General features: G+C 42.0%; 1 protein-coding gene and 1 pseudogene across 3 annotated transcripts in view; one reads left to right on the top strand and one right to left on the bottom strand.

The window, feature by feature from the left end:
* CIT (citron rho-interacting serine/threonine kinase) overlaps positions 1-8,375 on the top strand; it is a 308,696-nt gene that overhangs the window by 167,510 nt on the left and 132,811 nt on the right. The gene's annotated exons all lie outside the window — the stretch shown is intronic.
* Positions 3,128-8,375, bottom strand: part of LOC105979236 — a 28,829-nt pseudogene continuing 23,581 nt past the window's right edge.

Below are 8,375 nucleotides of genomic sequence, written 5' to 3'. Positions count from 1 at the left end.
TCGTCTGTGGGGTGCCGTCGAGTCAGTTTTGACTGGCAGTGACCCTTGGCATGACAGAATGAGATCCAGCGTGGCCCTGTTTCATCCTTCATCTCATTGAAGGTCTTCCTCTTTTTCAGTGCCCCTCTACTTTACCAAACCCGACGTCCTTTTCCAAGGACTGGTCTTAGTATGAACTTGTCCAACAAGCAATTTGACTGTACTTTTTTCACAGCCAATTTATTTTTTCTTCCATGGTATATTCAATATTCTTCAGCAACATAATAATTCGAATTCATTGATTCTTCTCAGGTCTTCCTAATTCATTGTCCGGCTTTCCCATGCATACGAGACCACTGGAAATAGCATGGCTTGGGTCAGGCACACCTCTGTAAAGATGATACGATTGCCTTTGGAACCCTGCGGGGCAGGTTGTACTCTGTTCTGCTTAGTCGGAACCCACCCTATGGCAGCAGGCTTACCGCCCAGTTGGTTTCTCCAATCTCCTGCTGAATTGTTTCAGGAGGCAGCTTTCCCATAAATCTAAATCTGTCTTGGTAGAATTTTCCTTCCAGTAGCCACCTTGCTGTATTTTCCCAATTTGTAGACATCAACCCCCAAATTTTCAAGGTTCAGACCTTTAATCAGTAATTTATTTTCTATGTGGTCTTCCTCTTTTGCTTTCAATAACAATATATTTTTAGATATCATTTAAGTACTTAAATATATTCTTGTCTTGCCTTTTTATGCCTGTAATCTTCTTGAATAAGCAGTTAATTTTTTATGCATGAACCTGCTGATTATGAATAACAACATATCTGTACTTAAGAAAGTCAGTGAATGGTGATTAATTATCTAAGTAACTTTACTTTGGGTTTTCATGAATTCCGATGTTTTCATAGTACGTTAGGCTTGCAAGATTGTGCTCTCGTCTTTTTCTCTCAGGTTGTTTAGCGGTTTTAGGCTTATTGTGAGTGTAAAGTCTCTTCTCTAAATGATACAGTGCACACAGAGGATGCATATCAGTGAAGTGTCACTCCAGCTGTCCTGCCTGAGGCTCGTCTTTGAAATGCCGTGGTCTCTTTAGAATGAGATAACTCTGTGATGGGTCATAGTAGTCTCGTTACTCTTCACAGGTGTGCCCTTTAGACTTGTTTCCCCTTCTCTTTGGTGCCTAGCCACTTAATTTTTCCTTATCATAAAAAAAAGTGACCATTTATTGACATCCAATTCCCAACTGGCTGTATTTCTTTTCAGTTTTTCAAATGTTAAAACAAACATTGCGCTCAGAATAATATTAGCTGTAAAGAAATAAATGAATGGAAGTACTGTGATTTCCCACATATTCTGTATCTTGTTTTCTCTATGTTAATATTTCACAAAATGGCGACACGTTTGTCAAAATTAGGATTAATAGTGGTACATTGCTATTGTATTACTATTAACTAAATTTCAGACTTTAATTGAATTTTACCAGTTTCTCTGCTTATGGCCTTTATCACTTGGTTCCAGGAACCAATTCAGGGTAATACATTGCAATTAGGTGCTAGTTTTTGGTGGGACTGGTCTTAGTTTGGAGTCCCTGGGTGGCAGTCATGGGTGAACACTTGACTACTAGCTGAAAGGTTGGCAGCGATTTAAATCCACCCAGGGATCCATAGAAGATAACCCTTTTGGTCTTTTTTCTGTTCTACCTGCCGGGAGTCAGAATCAACTTGACAGCAACTAGCAACACTAATTGGAATAGCCATAACCTAGCTGCTTAGTGAAGCTTGGTTAATGGGTGGACCTTTGTGTCCACTGAGGATTTAGGGTGTCCACTTGTGGAAGTCTTTTGGCCTATCTGACAGTACTGGGAGCTATGGTGTTGATAGCTGATTTTCCTCTCTCTGACCAATCTCATCTCTGTATAAATTTGTGATCAACTCAAACCTTTTGTGATTGAAACATTGCTGGATTCCATGCTACTTGAGTGCTAACTAGGCAGCTCTACCACAGATTATATCTTTGACCAATTTTATTGTTCATAAACATGTTGAGCAACTTCCATCAACAAAAACACTTGAGGTTCTTAAGTTTCTCAAGTTTGTGTTTGCTGAACAAATATCTTGTGGTTCCAGGCTGTTGACAGTTCCCATTTTTCACAACATGAGATTGTCTCTGCTGAAAGCACCATTAGCCCTTCGACTGACTGTCTCACCCCTGATTCTTCTTTTTCTTTGTTGGAACCAATGAAAGGAAGTGCTGCTTAACACAGCAGGTACTAATCTTCAAAACAAATTATCTCAGGAGGTGGTGCTGGCAGGATATATTCATTCAGCTTAAGAAGTAAGGGTCTGGACACATCTGAGCGACAGACTGGAAGTTGCTATGAAGAGAAACTGGGACATGTCTTGGCTTTGACACCAAGGTCACAGAGCATCCGGACCCTCCTGGGTTCTTCTGCCCTTTGGAGTTGCTGTGGGCAACACCACAGGCACGCGCATCTGACCCAGTTCACGAATGCTTTTCTCCCAGCAAGTCAGAAGCTCTGCGATGAGTTACTGCCCCACTCATGTTTCACATGCTCAGATGTAAGATTGGGTTTTCATCTGCTTATTAGTATCACGGTTTCTTTCAAGACTGCGTTCCAAGTTGCAGTAGGGGGCTTTTTGAAGCATAGCAGCTGCGCTGGGCTGTGCCATTCGGGTGGTGGATCAGGTGCTGGACAGAGTTCTAGTTGGCCCTCATCCGAATTTTCTGGGCTTTTGGAAAGCTGAAGCCAATCCAATCCCCTCTTTCATGCCCTTGGGCTAATGCCGACCTCCCCTCGCATCATACATCTGCTCACGCCTGGTGCTGTCTTCAAAGCACCTTCAAAAGATGCTCGAGACATTTTTCTTTTAAAGCAAGTCAGTACTTGTCTTGTGATCATTTATAGGTGCCAACTAGGTAGCATAAGAAAATAATTTTCTAAAGTCATTTCATTTCGCTGCAACTTCCTGCTGAAGGAGTATCTCTTCTTGCCCTTTCCCCAGGACTATCATCAACAGTCACAGGTCACTTGTCAAACTATAGCCGTTGTTTCACTTGGTGCCGTAGGTTTGGAGAAACTCATTAGAAAGAGGCTTCCACCATTTCTTTGCTGTTTTCACCAATTTCCGTCTTCCTACCGCTGATAATCTCGAGGTGGAGACCTGACTCTTGGGCAAGCGTCTGTTGCTTTGTTTCTTGTGTGTATTCATCCAGATGTCTGGGTACTCATCGGGAGTTGAGGAAGCTTTTCTACTACATTTTTCAGACTATCTTCTGGAATATCCTCATCTGGAAAAAGATGCAGCCTTTGCATCATAGTTCCCCTGTGAAGGTTTTTGAGCAGCATACCATAAGTAGCTAGCTTTACGATTGCCACTGGATCCTTCTGGTGAAGTTGTGACTTGTTTAAATCAGTCCACTGGGGAGCCAAGTAGGAGAGGATTATACTTTTTGGTTCCCTGAAAGTGAGATGCGTCTTGTGTTCACTATGACAGCGTTGGTCCCGGCAGTCCCTCACGTTGGTGGTACTTGGGCTTGTGCAGTCCTTGGAGCTTTACTGATGCCACTGCAGCAAGTTTGCCAGGGCGCTGCCTTCTTACATTTAAGAGATACCATATTCGAGCAAAAGTGGCTCATTGCTGCTGGGGGAGTGGGGTCGGGGGAGAGAGGGAGGAAGAGTCCTCTCTGCGACCAGTGAGGAGATGTAGCGCTCAGGCTGGGAGCACCGTGGGTGGAGGGCACCCAGGCGCAGCCAGGTAAGTGCTCTCAAGACATCTTTTGAAATGTCTTCCCCACAAGACACAGTGAGCTCAATGGAACTAGCGTGCTTCTACCCCAGTGTCTTCACAGTAAGAGAAAGAGGGTGTGAGCGAGGGTGATGAATCACTTCCTGGAAGATTTACAGCTAATGCCCTAGGGAACTTGTGTTACCTGTTACTTCCACCATGAGCTCTTTCCCTTGAGTCATCTTCCTCTTCCTAGTCTCAGAAAGGCATGGCTCTTGCACATTAGTTCTGATTTTTCTTGTCCTCCGCATTTGCTCATAGCGAGTACCTTGTGTTTTGATCGTGGAGTGACCAGTGGCGGCCCCTTCCTCACAGGTCTCATTTTTGGTTGTTGCTGATCATCGCTTGGTCCTTGGCCCCAAACGACCGTAGAGAAACCTCAAGCGCATCCTCCCGTTGTTGCTCCATAGACCTGACTGATGATTGCCTTTGCCTTAAAGGAGGAGGATGTTACCCCTTTTCAGCCAAGGAGGAAATTCTTACTCATTGATATGTGTCTGGAGATAAGCATAACGTTTTTGACCACATTCTTTTGGGAGGGAATTGCTGTTGCTGTCAGGTGCCTTCACGTTGGACCCAGTGTACTGCTTCCTGTCCTGAGCTGTCCTGACAGTGGTTGGGCTTGAGCCCACTGTTACAGCCACTGGGTCAATCCATCTCGTTAACAGCCTGCCTCTCTCTTGTGGCCCTTCTGGTGGCCTTCTCCAGGGATTAGTCTCCTCTGAGAACATGTCCGAAGTCCCTGAGATGAAGCCTCACCAGCCTCGTTTCTCAGGAGCGTTTCGGCTGTACTTCCTCCGAGACAGATATTTTTTGGTCGTTCTTCTGGAAGTCCCTGTGGTACTTTCCATTTTCTTTGCTGATACCATGACTTAAACGCCTCGGTGTGTCTCCAGTCTTCCTTATCCGGTGTCCAGCTTTTACATGCCCACGAGATGACTGAAAACACCGTAGGTTGGGTCAGGTGTACCATAGTCCTCAATGACATCTTTTGCACACTCTCAAGTGGGTTTTTGCAGCAGATTAGTGCAGTGTAATATGTCGTTTGATTTCTCGAGAGCCGCTTCCATGAGTGTCGATTGTGGATACAAGTAAAATGAAATCCTTGACAATTTCAACTTTCTTCAATTATCATGAAGTTATCTGTTGGTCCATTTGTAACTATTTTCGTTTTCTTCACATTGAATTGTAATCTATATTAAAGGCTATGTTCTTTGATCTTCCATAGTAAGTGCTTCACTTTCAGCAAGCAAGGTTGTATCAGCAGCGTTTTGAAGATTGTTACTGAGCCTGCTTCCAGTTCTGATGCTGTGTTCTTTCATTTAGTTCAGCTTCTTGAATACTTCCCTGATGCTCCCCAGTCTGATTGTAAACCACGCGATATCCCTTTGTTTATTGGAACAACTATCTTTGGTCTGTGAGCAGATTTCACATGAGGACCGCAAAGTGTTCTAGAATTCCCATTCTTGGAAATGTTAGCTATAGTTTGTTGTGATCCACACAGTCAAATGCCTATGCATAAGCAATAAACACAAGTAAACATCTTTCTGATAGTCTCTGCTTTCAGCCAAGATCCATCTAACTTCGGCAATGCTATCCCACGTTCCATGTCCTCTTGTGAATCTGATTTGAATTTTTAGCAGCTTCCTGTGTACTGCTGCATCTATTTTTGAATTATCATCCTAAGAAATTTACTTGCATGTGATACTAATACTAATGAGAGTGTTTAATAATTTCCTCATTCTGTTGGATCATCTGTCTTTGGAATGGGCACAAATTTGGATCTCTTCCAGTTGGTTGGCCAGGTGGCTGTCTTCCAAATTAGTTGGCACAGACAAATGAGTGCTTCTAGCGCTGCATCAGCTTATTCATTCCTGGAGTCTTATTTTTTGCTAATGCCTTCAGTACAATTTGGGTTTCTTTCTTCAATGTCAGCAGCTCTTAATCATATGCTACCTCTTGGTTAAATTGGTTAAATGTCAACTAATTCTTTTCGATATAATGACTGTATGTTCCTTCTGTCTAATCTTGGTGCTTCCTGTCCTGCATAATTCAATATTTTGCCCATAGAATGTTTCAATATTGCATCTGTGGCTTCCATTTTTTCTTCACCTCTTTCAGTTTGAGATATGATAAGCATATTCTTCCTCTTTGGCTTTCTAACTCCAGGTCTTTTCACATTTCATTATAATATTTTGTTGTCTCAATACTTTATCTTCTCAAGTTGCCTTGTGAAATTTTCTGTTCAGTTTTTTTCCTTCATTTGCTTTAGCTACTTAACATTCAAGAGTAAATTTTAGAGCCTCGTCTTACATGTACTGTGGGTTTTTTTCCATTTCCTGTTTTTTAATGACCTTTTGCTTTTATATATACATATATATATACTCTTGATTAATGTTCATTATGTCAAATCTGTTCTTGAGATTGTCTCTAAATTTAGGAGAGTTGTATTTTGTCACTGATGGATTTAATAATTTTAAAAAATCATTTTATTGGGGGAGGGTTTACAGCTCTTTTAACAATTCATAAATCCATTGTGTGAAGCACATTTTTATATGTGTTGCCATCACCCTTTTCAAAACATTTTCTTGCTACTTGAACCCTTGGAATCAGCTCCTCATTTTTCCCCCTTTCCCTACCACCCTTCCCTCCCCTCCGCTCCTTCCCTTAATGAACCCTTGATAATTTATAAATTTTTATTTTCATTTCTTACACAGACTGCTGTCTCCCTTCACCCACATTTCTGTTGATTATCTCCCCTGGGGAGGGGGTGGTTATACGTTGATCATTGTGATCGGGTCCCCCTTTCTCCCCCCACTTTTCCCCTACCCTCATGGTATTGCTACTCCCATTCTTGTTCCTGAGGGGTTTATCTGTCCTGGATTCCCTGTGTTAGCTCTTATCTGTACCTGTGTACATGCTCTGGTCTAGCCGGATTTGTAAAGTAGAATTGGGGTCATGATATTTGGGGTGGGGAGGGGAAGGAAACATTAAAGAACTAGAGGAATGTTTCGTCTGGCATGTTTTGTCAGTGCTAGACTGTACCCTGGCTGTCTCATCCCTTTCTTGTGACCCTTCTATGAGAGGATGGGTGGACTTAATTTTAATTTATTCAGCTTCAACCTGAACTTGCAGCAATATGAGCAATTGATGGTCTCTTTCACAGTTGGCCACTGACCTTATTTTGGCTGCTGACAGGGAGCGTCTCCATGGTCTCTTCCCACAGGTGTAGTTCATTTGATTCCTGTGTGGTCCATCTGTCCATTTTGCCTTCCTAGTCTAGTATTAGTCTAGAAAGTACCACTGGAATTTGCTTACTCTGGGTGATTCTGCTGGTATTTCAAATACTGGTGGCATCACTTTCAGCATCCCAGGAACACTTGTGCCAGCACAATCTGACAAACTGACAGATGAGTGGTAGAATTGTCATTTAGGGAGCATCTATCCTGTACCATCTAGTAGGTATTTAAGTATATCACATTGTGTTTCTTCCAAACAATTCTGTGAAATGTAAAGACTATTTTACCTGTTTTCTAGATTTGGATCCTGAGGTACAGAGTGATTAAGTCACTTGTCCAAGGTTATTTAGCAAATAAGCAAGAAGAGTCCAGATTGGAATTGGGTTCTCTGTGATACCAGCTTGTGATTGCACAGTGCCATGTGCACTTTAGCATAAGTAATTGTTATTATTGGTCATGTTTGTGATGACACTGAATATGAAGGCACTTCAAAAAGGTCAAAAATTGAATCAAAAGGTAATGGAATTTTACCATGAACTTCTTAAAGTCTTCTCATAATAGACCATAGCATTCCAGAGTAGTTTAATCTCTGGATTCAGTTAAGCACACTTGCAATGGACATTTTTGAATTGGTTATAACTCATGACAGTATGTGTGTATCTACAATGTGCTCTGCTGTGTTCCCCGAGTTTGTTCTGATTCTAGAGGACAGAGTAGCAGTGTCCAGTAGGGTTTCCTAGGCTGACATTCTCATCGGAGTATGTCACCAGGTCTTTTCTCCTGCCCAGCAGATGGTGGGTTAGCAGCCTCACACTTAACTGCTGGGTCACTAGCACTCCTGGTGTGGCTTTGATGAGGAACAAATTTTGAGACAGCCCTGCCTTCATGGAGGTTGTAGTCTGAGATCCAAATTGATCTTTTTAAAATACTTATTTTATTGTGTTTTGGTGAGAGTTCACATAGCAAATTAGGATCCCATTAAACAATTTCTATACATACGGTTCAATGACATTGCCTACATTTTTCATGTTATATCAACAATCTTTTTTTTTAGTGGTTTCCTTGATGTTGTATCCACAAATCATACCCCTCCATTGTTACATCACTTGTAAAATGAGTTATATATACACACAATCATAATCAGTTTCAGTGCTCGCTTCCCCTCCTGGGTTCCTTGTTTGTTTCCCAAGCCTTCTCACCCTCCCTGTCTTCCCCGCTCTTCCTTCTCCTACCATATCCTTGATAAACCATTGCACCAGTTATTTTCTCTACGCATCTGCTTTTGGCCTTCACAAACCGGGAAACCCAGCAATGACAATAAAAAACAACAAAAAATGGCAAGAACAAAATAATACTA

Source organism: Echinops telfairi, unplaced genomic scaffold (genome assembly GCF_000313985.2).
Source record: "Echinops telfairi isolate 266 unplaced genomic scaffold, ASM31398v2 ScPeMD7_7412;HRSCAF=8450, whole genome shotgun sequence".
Classification (NCBI taxonomy): domain Eukaryota; kingdom Metazoa; phylum Chordata; class Mammalia; order Afrosoricida; family Tenrecidae; genus Echinops; species Echinops telfairi.
This window is presented reverse-complemented; position numbering and strand designations above follow the sequence as displayed.